General features: G+C 40.2%; 1 non-coding gene across 1 annotated transcript; it reads left to right on the top strand.

Moving 5' to 3' along the window:
* The first annotated feature begins 9,739 nt into the window (after positions 1-9,739).
* Positions 9,740-9,846, top strand: LOC127099839 (small nucleolar RNA R71). Its single transcript, XR_007794306.1, has one exon. It is a non-coding gene; the product is annotated as a small nucleolar RNA R71 (small nucleolar RNA).
* The last annotated feature ends 231 nt before the right edge of the window (positions 9,847-10,077 follow it).

Raw genomic sequence — 10,077 nt, 5'->3', positions numbered from 1 at the left:
TAGGACTCAACGTCTCTGAAGGCAGAATTGTAGGGGGATGGTGTGACGTCCGTCACACCATGTGTGACGCTCGTCACATAAGTGTATGCAGCGTGACGTTCGTCACAGCATCCGTGGCGGTCGTCACAGGCATGACGCCTGTGTCTTCTTTGGGTTGGGCTTGGCTTTTGCTATTTGTTTCTTTTCATTCCTTTTTGCACCTCCTTTTCTCCCTTTTTTTACTTGTGCTTCAAATAAGACACCTGAGACAAATAGAAAGGAAATACCGCGTAATATCTAATAAAATGCAGTAAATTGAAATAAATAATAATATAATTTAATTGAATTAAGTCCTAAAATATGATATAATTTCATGTTATCAAACTCCCCCATACTTAGATCTTTGCTTGTCCTCAAGCAAAATTCAGTATAGAACTCGTTAAAGGTTTTAGCCAGATGAAATTTCAAAACACACGTCAATTCGTATCAGGTTGCATGTAAACTTTGTTTAGAGGTAACTTGAGTTAAATCTTGACATCAACAACCACCGTCACAACCTAGATAACCCTGCCTTATGCAAATCAGTTCAAGTACACTATGATAGCTATCCTAGTTCCTTTACTCTTATTTCACCCGTTTTCATTCTAGCGAAATCACATTAAGCCCTTTATCTTTTCGCACACATAGTGGAGTAACCGGTTAGTGATTCTGATTCCCTTTTTAGCTTGAAGTTCTGGTACATAAGTCGGATAACTTCGTTATTCAGTCCATTGCAAATTGCGGGGGATCGGACCGTAGTCTGCCCTACCAAGTTCAGTACCAGATACCTGCTGAACCAACTCATAATGGATCTTTCATCTTATGCTTTTGTATGATCTGCAACCTTTAGATTAAATGATCTGGTAAGGATCACCTAACTTACTTAGTGCATTTCCTGATATATTTATATTTTTTATGTTACTTTGGGAATCATTCACTTATATTCATCGGCCCTCCACGTAGTTTGCTATTAAGATGGTGCTGACTTCTTGTATAAACTACTCGGGGTTACTATAAAACTAAAAGTTCAAGGGATTGGTATAATAGGTACTTATCCTGATCTAACGTGTTGAGGTTTGTTTGGAGTGTTTGGCGGTAGTAGTTTTTGTCTTAATTCGTCTCAAGTTCGATAAAATGAGCAACCTTTATACTTATTGGGTGTTGAATTTTTGTTGTGGCTCGTGAAAATTTGAGGGAATAGATAATAGAAATTGTTCACACTCGGGACTTAACTTAAAATAAATCTATATTATAATAAAAAAAAATTGTTTTTTTTTTATAGGGAAATAACAATGAAAAGAAAAGTACATACTTGAAAAAGAAATGGAAGTTGAAAAAAAATGGAAGTAGAAAGAACAAGTTTCCCCCCCATACTTAAATTAAACATTGTCCCCAATGTTTTAAGGAAATGAACTACAATAGGGAAAGGGAAAAGAAACTACAATTAAGGTTGCCTTCCGCCTCTTGTTCTTGGGCCTGGTGATCTCTGACGTAAGTCTAAGTTGTCGAACCTGCTAAACAACTCAGTGAACCGCTGATCGGTTATGTTATTCCTCTCTGCCTGCTGTTGTTGCATTTGGCGCATCATTTGCATCATTTCGAGATTCTGTGCTTGCATACCATCAATAGCATCCATGATGTCGTTGTTGGTTGCAGGCCTTCTTCGTCGACGACGTCGGGAGGATGGGCCAGCTGCAGCATCGGAGTGGTTGGGCGGGACAGATTGTTGTGCAGGAGTAGGATCACCTTGTTCCATGTCTTCAAACTCGTCTTCGGGCGGGTTTGTATGCGAACGCTCGGTAGCTTCGGGAGCATTCAGATCATAGAGGTGGCGGTTGGGATTGGTGACATCGGTTAGGGAAATGTTGGGGAGAACAACGCTTGGAATAGCCTGGTTGTTCACCATAAGATAATATCCTCCGCCTACTCTGTTCTTAATCAGGCGGCTGGATCGACAGTAGGCTATACCCATAAATAGGGGAGATAAAGATTCTAAAGTTTGGAGTCGGTCCCCTAGGTTTAAGCCTAGTGCTATGGTGGTTATTAATCCACCAATGACAAAGGGTTGACGGCCTCTAGCACATAAGGTGCGGATATGATGAAATAGAAAAGAGGCAGCGTTTACCTTTGCATTCAGTTCGAAGACGCATTCGAGGAAGAAAAGTTCCTTTGCGTTGACCTTGCTGTTGTTTGGTCTACCAAAAACTATGTTCTGTAAGATGCGGATAAAATACCGGATGGTTGGATTATGTATGTGGGAAAGGAGAAGCTCTTCCTAGTTGTAGGCATCTAGACCGGATATTTTCTTAAAAAGGGTGAAAACGGCAACTGTGTTCCAGTTTAGGTCGGGAGGCATTCTGGGGTAGACTTGGCCTTCTGTGGAGAATTGTAACATGGTACTCAACTGGTTTTGGGTTAAGGAGTACTCGGTGTTGAACATACGGAAGGTTGCGGTACCGGTTAAGAATTTGTCTTCACCGGCGGGAATGGTGTATGCGTATGAACTTAAGAATTCTAAGGTTAGGGAGGGGTAAGTGGGTTGATTATGCGTGCACAGAAAGGTTAAGTCGGCTTGACGGAGCATCCATTCGATACCTTGGAGTAATCCTAATTGTTGTAAACAAGTAAAATCAGGATACCTGGTGGAGACGACGCCTCGCTGTTGGAAACGCTCGTATTGCTCCCTTTGATGATTTTCATCTTCGGTTCGGAAGATGATATTTTCGAAATTCTGGTTACCCGCCATACTGATGGATGAACTGAAAGAGGTAAATTGGAAAGAAAAGAAAAGTGTTTGATAGAAGAAAGTGGTTTGTGGTGAATGAAGGAAGGTTTGGTGGGTATTTATAGGAAAAATTTTGGAAGTTGGAAAAATAGGTGGTTGAAAAGTGAATAATTGTGGGTAAATGTGAATAAATGGGGAAGGTAAAAAGTTTAAGGGGGTGTAACGTTCGTCTCCAACGGCTCCTTAACGTTCACCTAGTCTGAAGGGCGTTACGCTCGTTACAGGTGCATGACGGGCGTCACAGGTACTTAGCGTGACGTCCGTGACAGAATGTGTGACGCTCGTCACACTGTCTGTTTGGCAAGGTTTCAGCTAGCGTCCTTCAGAGTGACTGGTAAGTTATTATATATTATTATTTATTTATTTTTTGTTTGTGATGCTACTAATTTATTTATTCTGCAATTTAATTTCTCATGCATGCTTATTCTACTTTGTATAATAGTGCATATATAATTCAATAAGTCATAGGTAGCAACAGTAGAGAACATAATAGCTATTGCATAATAAAATTAAATAATTAGCTTCAATAAAATGATCATAATGTAATATTGGAAAGAAAAACAAAAAATGCGAAAGGGAAACAAATGCGAACATGAATTCAAATAACATTAATGAATAATCTAACTTAAAACTAAATAACTAAGAAAATAATTTCTATCCATCTGCACGATCTCTGGCCGGAGGAGCAAAAGAGTTAACACGGTATAGCAACTCGTGAAACTGATTTGTCATACTGCTCATGTATCCTAGAACTTCGTGTCTCATTTCAGTAAACTCTTCTCTGAGGGCGTCCTGTTCTGACATCAAAGCTTCAATGGCGGTGTTATAATCAGTTCCGGGCATATGATGTCGGAGGTCGGATATTGCTGATTCTTCGGTTTGAACAGGCTGAGGAGGAGGGTCAATATCATAATAGCCAGATGGTGTCTGAGGGTCAGATTCAGCATAAGGGATCTGGTCATCACAAATCTCATAGTCCTGGATGGATTCAGTGGATCTAGCAGGAGAGGGTGTTGCGTTCAGATTGTAGAGCCAGTTACTGCGGTTATGAACATTAGTCCTGGGATTGGGTAAGGTGAATAGGCAAAGAACTTGGTTATTAATTATAAGCTCGAACTCGTCAGACCCTTGGTTTTCTATAAACATGGCATTGAAGAGGAAGGGTATACTCATAGTAGTAATGCCACAGAAGGGGCTTAAGTCAAGCATAGGCTGACGTAATCCAATAGCATTACCAATCATGGTTATCAAACCGCCTACTCTAATAGGTGCTCGCTCATCTTGGATAAGGTGGTCTAAATTTGCTAGCATAAAGGTGGCACCGTTTACTGGACGGTTCTGGGAAGCACAGAATATGATAAAGAGTTCATCACGTGAAACTGAAGTACTGTATGGCTTCCGTCCAAATAAGGTGTGGGTCAAGATCCTATGGAAGTAGCGGAAGGTCGGGTTATGTATGTTTCCAGAGAGAAACTCATGTTCCTCGGGATCGTCATTTCCAGTCAAGCTACCCCAAAAGTGTTCGAGTTCTCTATATTCAAAAAGTTCTTCCTGGCTCACTGTGAATGTATCAAGGGAGGTAGGGAAACCCAAAAGGTTGGTAAAGTCTCTAATATTAAATTGGTACTCCATGTTGAACATTCTGAACTGGATAAAACCTCTGCTAATTCCTTTCCCATGGCTGGGTAGATAGATTAGGGAGCTAAGGAATTCTAGTGTTAGTCTCCGGTAGGTGACGAAATGTCGTAGCATAGGAGATGTTTCCCACCCTATCTGATTCAGCAAATACAGGACACTTTCTCTTAGTCCAAGGGCAGTCATAGCCCAGTCATCAGCATATAAACTAGGTAGCATCTCTCTCGTGGCTAGTTCTTCAAATTTTAGTTTGTGAGCCATTCCTCTGAATTTGATACCCATACGGTCAATTTGTCCCATCTGGTTAGTGTTAGCTAGAGAAAAGAAAACATGAGTTTTAGTCAGGATTTGGCCAAATGCCGAAAGAAGAGAAAAGTTTTTAATAAATTAATATAAATTAAGAATGAATACTAAACAGAAATTAAAAGAATGATTAAGGAAGAAATAGAAAAATAATAATAGAATAAGGAAATAATAAAATATTTGTGGGTTGTCTCCCACTAAGCGCTTTGTTTAATGTTGCAAGCTCGACATAAAAACAATCAATTACAATCTATAATTTCTGGAGGCATTTCGTCTAAGTGTAGGATTTGCGAATCTTCGTTGGTTTCCGCACAGTGATAGTGTTTTAGACGTTGCCCGTTTACGGTGAACGGTTCTGTGGATTTTCCTTTAATTTCTACCGCTCCACTGGGAAAGATGTTAGTGATATGAAAAGGACCTGACCATCTGGATCGTAGTTTTCCTGGAAATAACTTTAGCCTAGAGTTAAAGAAAAGGACTGTATCGCCTTGCTTGAAGATTTTCCTTGATATGCGCTTGTCATGCCATTGTTTTGTTCTTTCTTTGTAGATTCTGGCATTTTCATAGGCGTCTCTTCTGAGTTCCTCTAATTCGTTTATGTCAAGGATTCTCTTTTCGCCGGCGGCCTTATAGTTTAGGTTCAGATTTCTAATATCCCAATAGGCTTTATGTTCTAATTCTACCGGGAGGTGGCAGGATTTTCCATAAATGAGCTTAAATGGGGTCGTCCCTATGGGGGTTTTATAAGCAGTTCGATACGCCCATAAAGCTTTTGGTAGTTTTAATGACCAATCTTTCCTTGAAGTGGCGACTGTTTTTTCTAATATTTGTTTAATCTCTCTGTTGGACACTTCCACTTGCCCACTGGTTTGCGGGTGGTAAGGTGTCGCTACTCTATGCCTTACGCCATACTTAAACAGTAGTTTTTCGAGTACCTTGGATATGAAATGTGATCCACCATCACTGACTACTATTCTTGGGATGCCAAATCTCGGAAATATTATATTCTTAAAGAGTCTAGTTACTACTCGGGTGTCATTTGTTGGGGAAGCTATAGCTTCGATCCATTTTGAAACGTAGTCTACCGCCACGAGTATGTATTTGTTACCGAAAGAGGATGGAAAAGGTCCCATGAAGTCTATCCCCCACACGTCGAAAATCTCTACTTCCAAAATACCTTTTTGTGGCATCTCGTCACGTCTAGATATGTTTCCTGTGCGTTGACATCTATCACATTCCTTAATAGCCGCATGTACGTCCTTCCATATACTTGGCCAATAAAAACTGGATTGTAGGATTTTAGAGCAGGTCTTGGATGTACTTGCGTGTCCACCATAAGGAGCGGAGTGGCAGTGTTGGATTATATTTTCTACCTCTTCTTCGGGTATACATCGACGGAAAATACCATCGGGGCCTCTTTTGAAAAGTAAGGGATCATCCCAGTAATAGTGTTTTATGTCGTAGAAGAATCGTTTCTTCTGCTGGTAGGATAAAGTAGGTGGAACTATTCCGGCAGCTAAATAGTTGACGAGATCAGCGTACCATGGCGTAACAGATATAGCTAAGGTGGTTTCTACTTGCTTGTCAGAGTTATTCTCTTCCAAAGTAGCTATAAGTTTATCGTACGAGAAATCATCATTAATTGATGTTCTTTCCGGTTCAAGGTTCTCAAGTCTAGAGAGGTGGTCTGCTACTACGTTTTCAGTTCCTTTCTTGTCTTTGATTTCCAAATCGAACTCTTGTAGCAACAAGATCCATCTTAGGAGTCTAGGTTTAGCATCCTTTTTTGTTAAGAGGTATTTGATAGCAGCGTGGTCAGTGTAAACTATTATTTTGGCTCCGACTAAGTAAGAACGAAATTTATCTAGCGCAAACACAACTGCTAGGAGTTCTTTCTCGGTTGTGGCGTAATTCATCTGTGCTTCATCTAGGGTTCTACTTGCGTAATATATAACATGAAGCTTTTTATCCTTTCGTTGTCCTAAAACAGCACCTACAGCGTAATCGCTGGCATCGCACATTATTTCGAATGGTTCATTCCAGTCGGGTGTCTGCATTATGGGTGCTGAGATCAATGCTTGCTTAAGCGTTTGAAATGCTTCTAAACAGTTATTGTCGAATATGAATTCGGCATCTTTCATTAATAGTCCGGTTAAAGGTTTAGTTATTTTAGAGAAGTCTTTGATGAATCGTCGGTAAAAACCGGCGTGTCCTAAGAAGCTTCGTACTTCTCTCACGGTTTTAGGGGGTTGAAGGTTTTCGATTACCTCTATTTTGGCTTTGTCTACTTCAATTCCTCTATTTGATATAATGTGTCCTAAAACAATTCCTTCTTGTACCATAAAGTGGCATTTCTCCCAGTTAAGTACTAAGTTTACTTTTACACATCGCTCAAGAACTCTTTCTAGGTTTTCAAGGCATTCTTCAAAACTTTGTCCGCATACGGAAAAGTCATCCATAAATACTTCCATGATGTTTTCAAGAAAATCGGCGAAAATTACCATCATGCATCTTTGAAAAGTTGCAGGAGCATTACACAAGCCAAACGGCATTCGTCTATAAGCGAAGGTACCAAAAGGGCACGTGAATGTTGTCTTTTCTTGGTCATCAGGGTGAATTGGTATTTGAAAGAAGCCTGAATAACCGTCTAGATAACAGAAATGTGAATGTTTTACCAATCGATCTAGCATCTGGTCAATGAATGGTAAAGGGAAGTGATCTTTTCGGGTTGCTTTGTTTAGTTTCCTATAGTCAATGCACATTCTCCATCCCGATTCTATTCGTTTGGTTATAGTTTCTCCTTTTTCATTTTCAATGACTATTATACCACCTTTCTTTGGTACTACGTGTACAGGACTAACCCATTTGCTATCAGATATAGGATATATAATACCTGCCTCTAATAACTTGGTTATTTTCTTCTTCACTACCTCACTCAGGATCGGATTTAGTCTCCTCTGGTGTTCTCTAGAAGTTTTACAGTCTTCTTCTAGCATGATGCGGTGCATACAAATAGAAGGACTTATTCCTTTAAGATCGGTGATGTTGTAACCTAGTGCGGTCGGATATTTTCTTAAGATATGTAGGAGTTTTTCTGTTTCGAGTCTTCCTAGGTCAGCATTAACTATCACAGGTCGTTCAAGTTCTAAGTCTAGGAATTCATATCTCAGATCTTTGGGAAGTGTTTTCAGATCTAGGGTTGGTTTCTTAAGGCATTGCGTAGGGTCCGGTGTTATTGTTAAACATTGGTTAAGTTTGTCTTCTACAGGACAATCGGATGATTTGTCCTTTTCTAACTCTGTTTCTTTTATGCATTCATCGATGATATCCATGAAGTAACATGTATCTTCTATTGCAGGTGCTTTCAAAAATTGGGAAAGAATGAACTCAATTTTTTCTTCTCCTACTTCGAAGGTGAGTCGTCCTCGTTTTACGTCTATGATTGCACCGGCAGTTGCTAAGAACGGTCTTCCCAGTATAATGGGTGTAATATCATCTTCTCTAATGTCCATAATTGTAAAATCAGTTGGGATATAGAATTGACCTATGCGTACGGGAACGTTTTCAAGAATTCCTACAGGGTATCTAACAGAACGATCTGCTAGTTGCACAGACATTTTGGTTGGTCTTAATTCTCCCATTTCCAGTCTCTTGCATATGGATAAAGGCATAACACTAATTCCGGCTCCTAAATCGCATAAGGCTTTGTCGATGACAAATTTTCCTATGTGACAGGGTATAGAGAAACTACCCGGATCCTTGAGTTTAGGAGGCATGTTCTGGATTATAGCGCTACATTCGGCAGTAAGTGTAACGGTTTCGCTATCTTCAAGTTTCCTTTTATTAGAAAGAATTTTTTTTAAGAACTTGGCGTATGAGGGCATTTGCGTAATAGCTTCTGTAAACGGGATTGTAACGTTTAATTGTTTAAGGAGGTCAACAAATTTTTTAAATTGGCCCGCATCTTTGGTTTTAACAAGCCTTTGAGGGTAAGGGACAGGTGGTTTATAAGGAGGTGGAGGTACATAAGGTTCCTTCTTTTCTACGGTTTCCTTATTACTCTCTTCCTTTTCCTTAGGTCTATTTTCTTCCTCAGTTGACTTTTTAGGGTTTTGGTTTCCTATCCTTGGATCAGATGGTCCTTCCACTTCCGTTCCACTTCTTAATATGATTGCATGAGCGTGGCTTCTCGGGTTAGGTTGGGGCTGTCCAGGAAATGTACCAGTTGGGGCAGCAGTAGGCGCTTGTTGTTGAGCTACTTGTGATATTTGTGTTTCCAGCATTTTGTTATGGGTAGCCAGGGCATCTACTTTACTTGCTAGTTGTTTAATTTGTTCACCAGTGTGTACATTCTGGTTTAAGAAATCTTTATTGGTTTGTTGTTGAGAAGCTATAAAGGTTTCCATCATGATCTCCAAGTTGGATTTCCTAGGGGCGTTATTGTTGTGTGTGGGTGGGTTCGGTTTCTGATATCCCGGAGGTATAACTGGGGCTTGATTTGGAGACTGTCCAGGTGCGTACAAAGCATTATTACTCTTATATGAAAAGTTTGGATGGTTCTTCCAATTTGAGTTATAGGTATGCGAGTAGGGGCTTCCTTGAGCATAGTTTACTTGTTCTGCTTGGATTCCTGTTAAGAGTTGACAATCTGTAGGAGTGTGACCTTGGATTCCACAGACTTCGCAATTCTGAGTTATAGCAACCACGGCGGTTGGAGGTGATACATTTAAACTTTCAATTTTCTGGACCAGAGCATCCACTTTTGCATTAACATGATCAAGGTTACTTATCTCGTACATGCCGGTTTTCGTTTGAGGTTTTTCCACCATTGTTCGTTCGGTTCCCCACTGATAGTGGTTTTGGGCCATGCTTTCGATAAGCTGGTAAGCATCAGCATAAGGTTTGTTCATTAGTGCACCACCTGCAGCGGCGTCTATTGTTAACCTTGTGTTGTACAAGAGACCATTATAGAATGTGTGAATTACTAACCAGTCTTCTAAACCATGGTGTGGACAAAGTCTCATCATGTCTTTGTATCTTTCCCATGCTTCGAAAAGAGACTCGTTATCTTTCTGTTTAAATCCATTTATCTGGGCTCTTAACATAGCTGTTTTGCTTGGCGGAAAATATCGGGCAAGAAAAACTTTCTTCAACTCGTTCCATGTGGTGACAGAGTTGGAAGGGAGAGACTGAAGCCATCTTCTAGCGCTATCTCTTAATGAGAAAGGAAAAAGACGAAGTCGAATTGCCTCTGAAGTGACACCATTAGCTTTAACAGTATCAGCGTATTGGACAAATACGGATAAATGAAGGTTTGGATCCTCGGTAGGATTTCC

Source organism: Lathyrus oleraceus, chromosome 6 (genome assembly GCF_024323335.1).
Source record: "Lathyrus oleraceus cultivar Zhongwan6 chromosome 6, CAAS_Psat_ZW6_1.0, whole genome shotgun sequence".
In the NCBI taxonomy this organism is placed as follows: Eukaryota; Viridiplantae; Streptophyta; class Magnoliopsida; order Fabales; family Fabaceae; genus Lathyrus; species Lathyrus oleraceus.
Note: the sequence above shows the minus strand (reverse complement) of the source record. Positions and strands in the feature narration are given on the sequence as shown.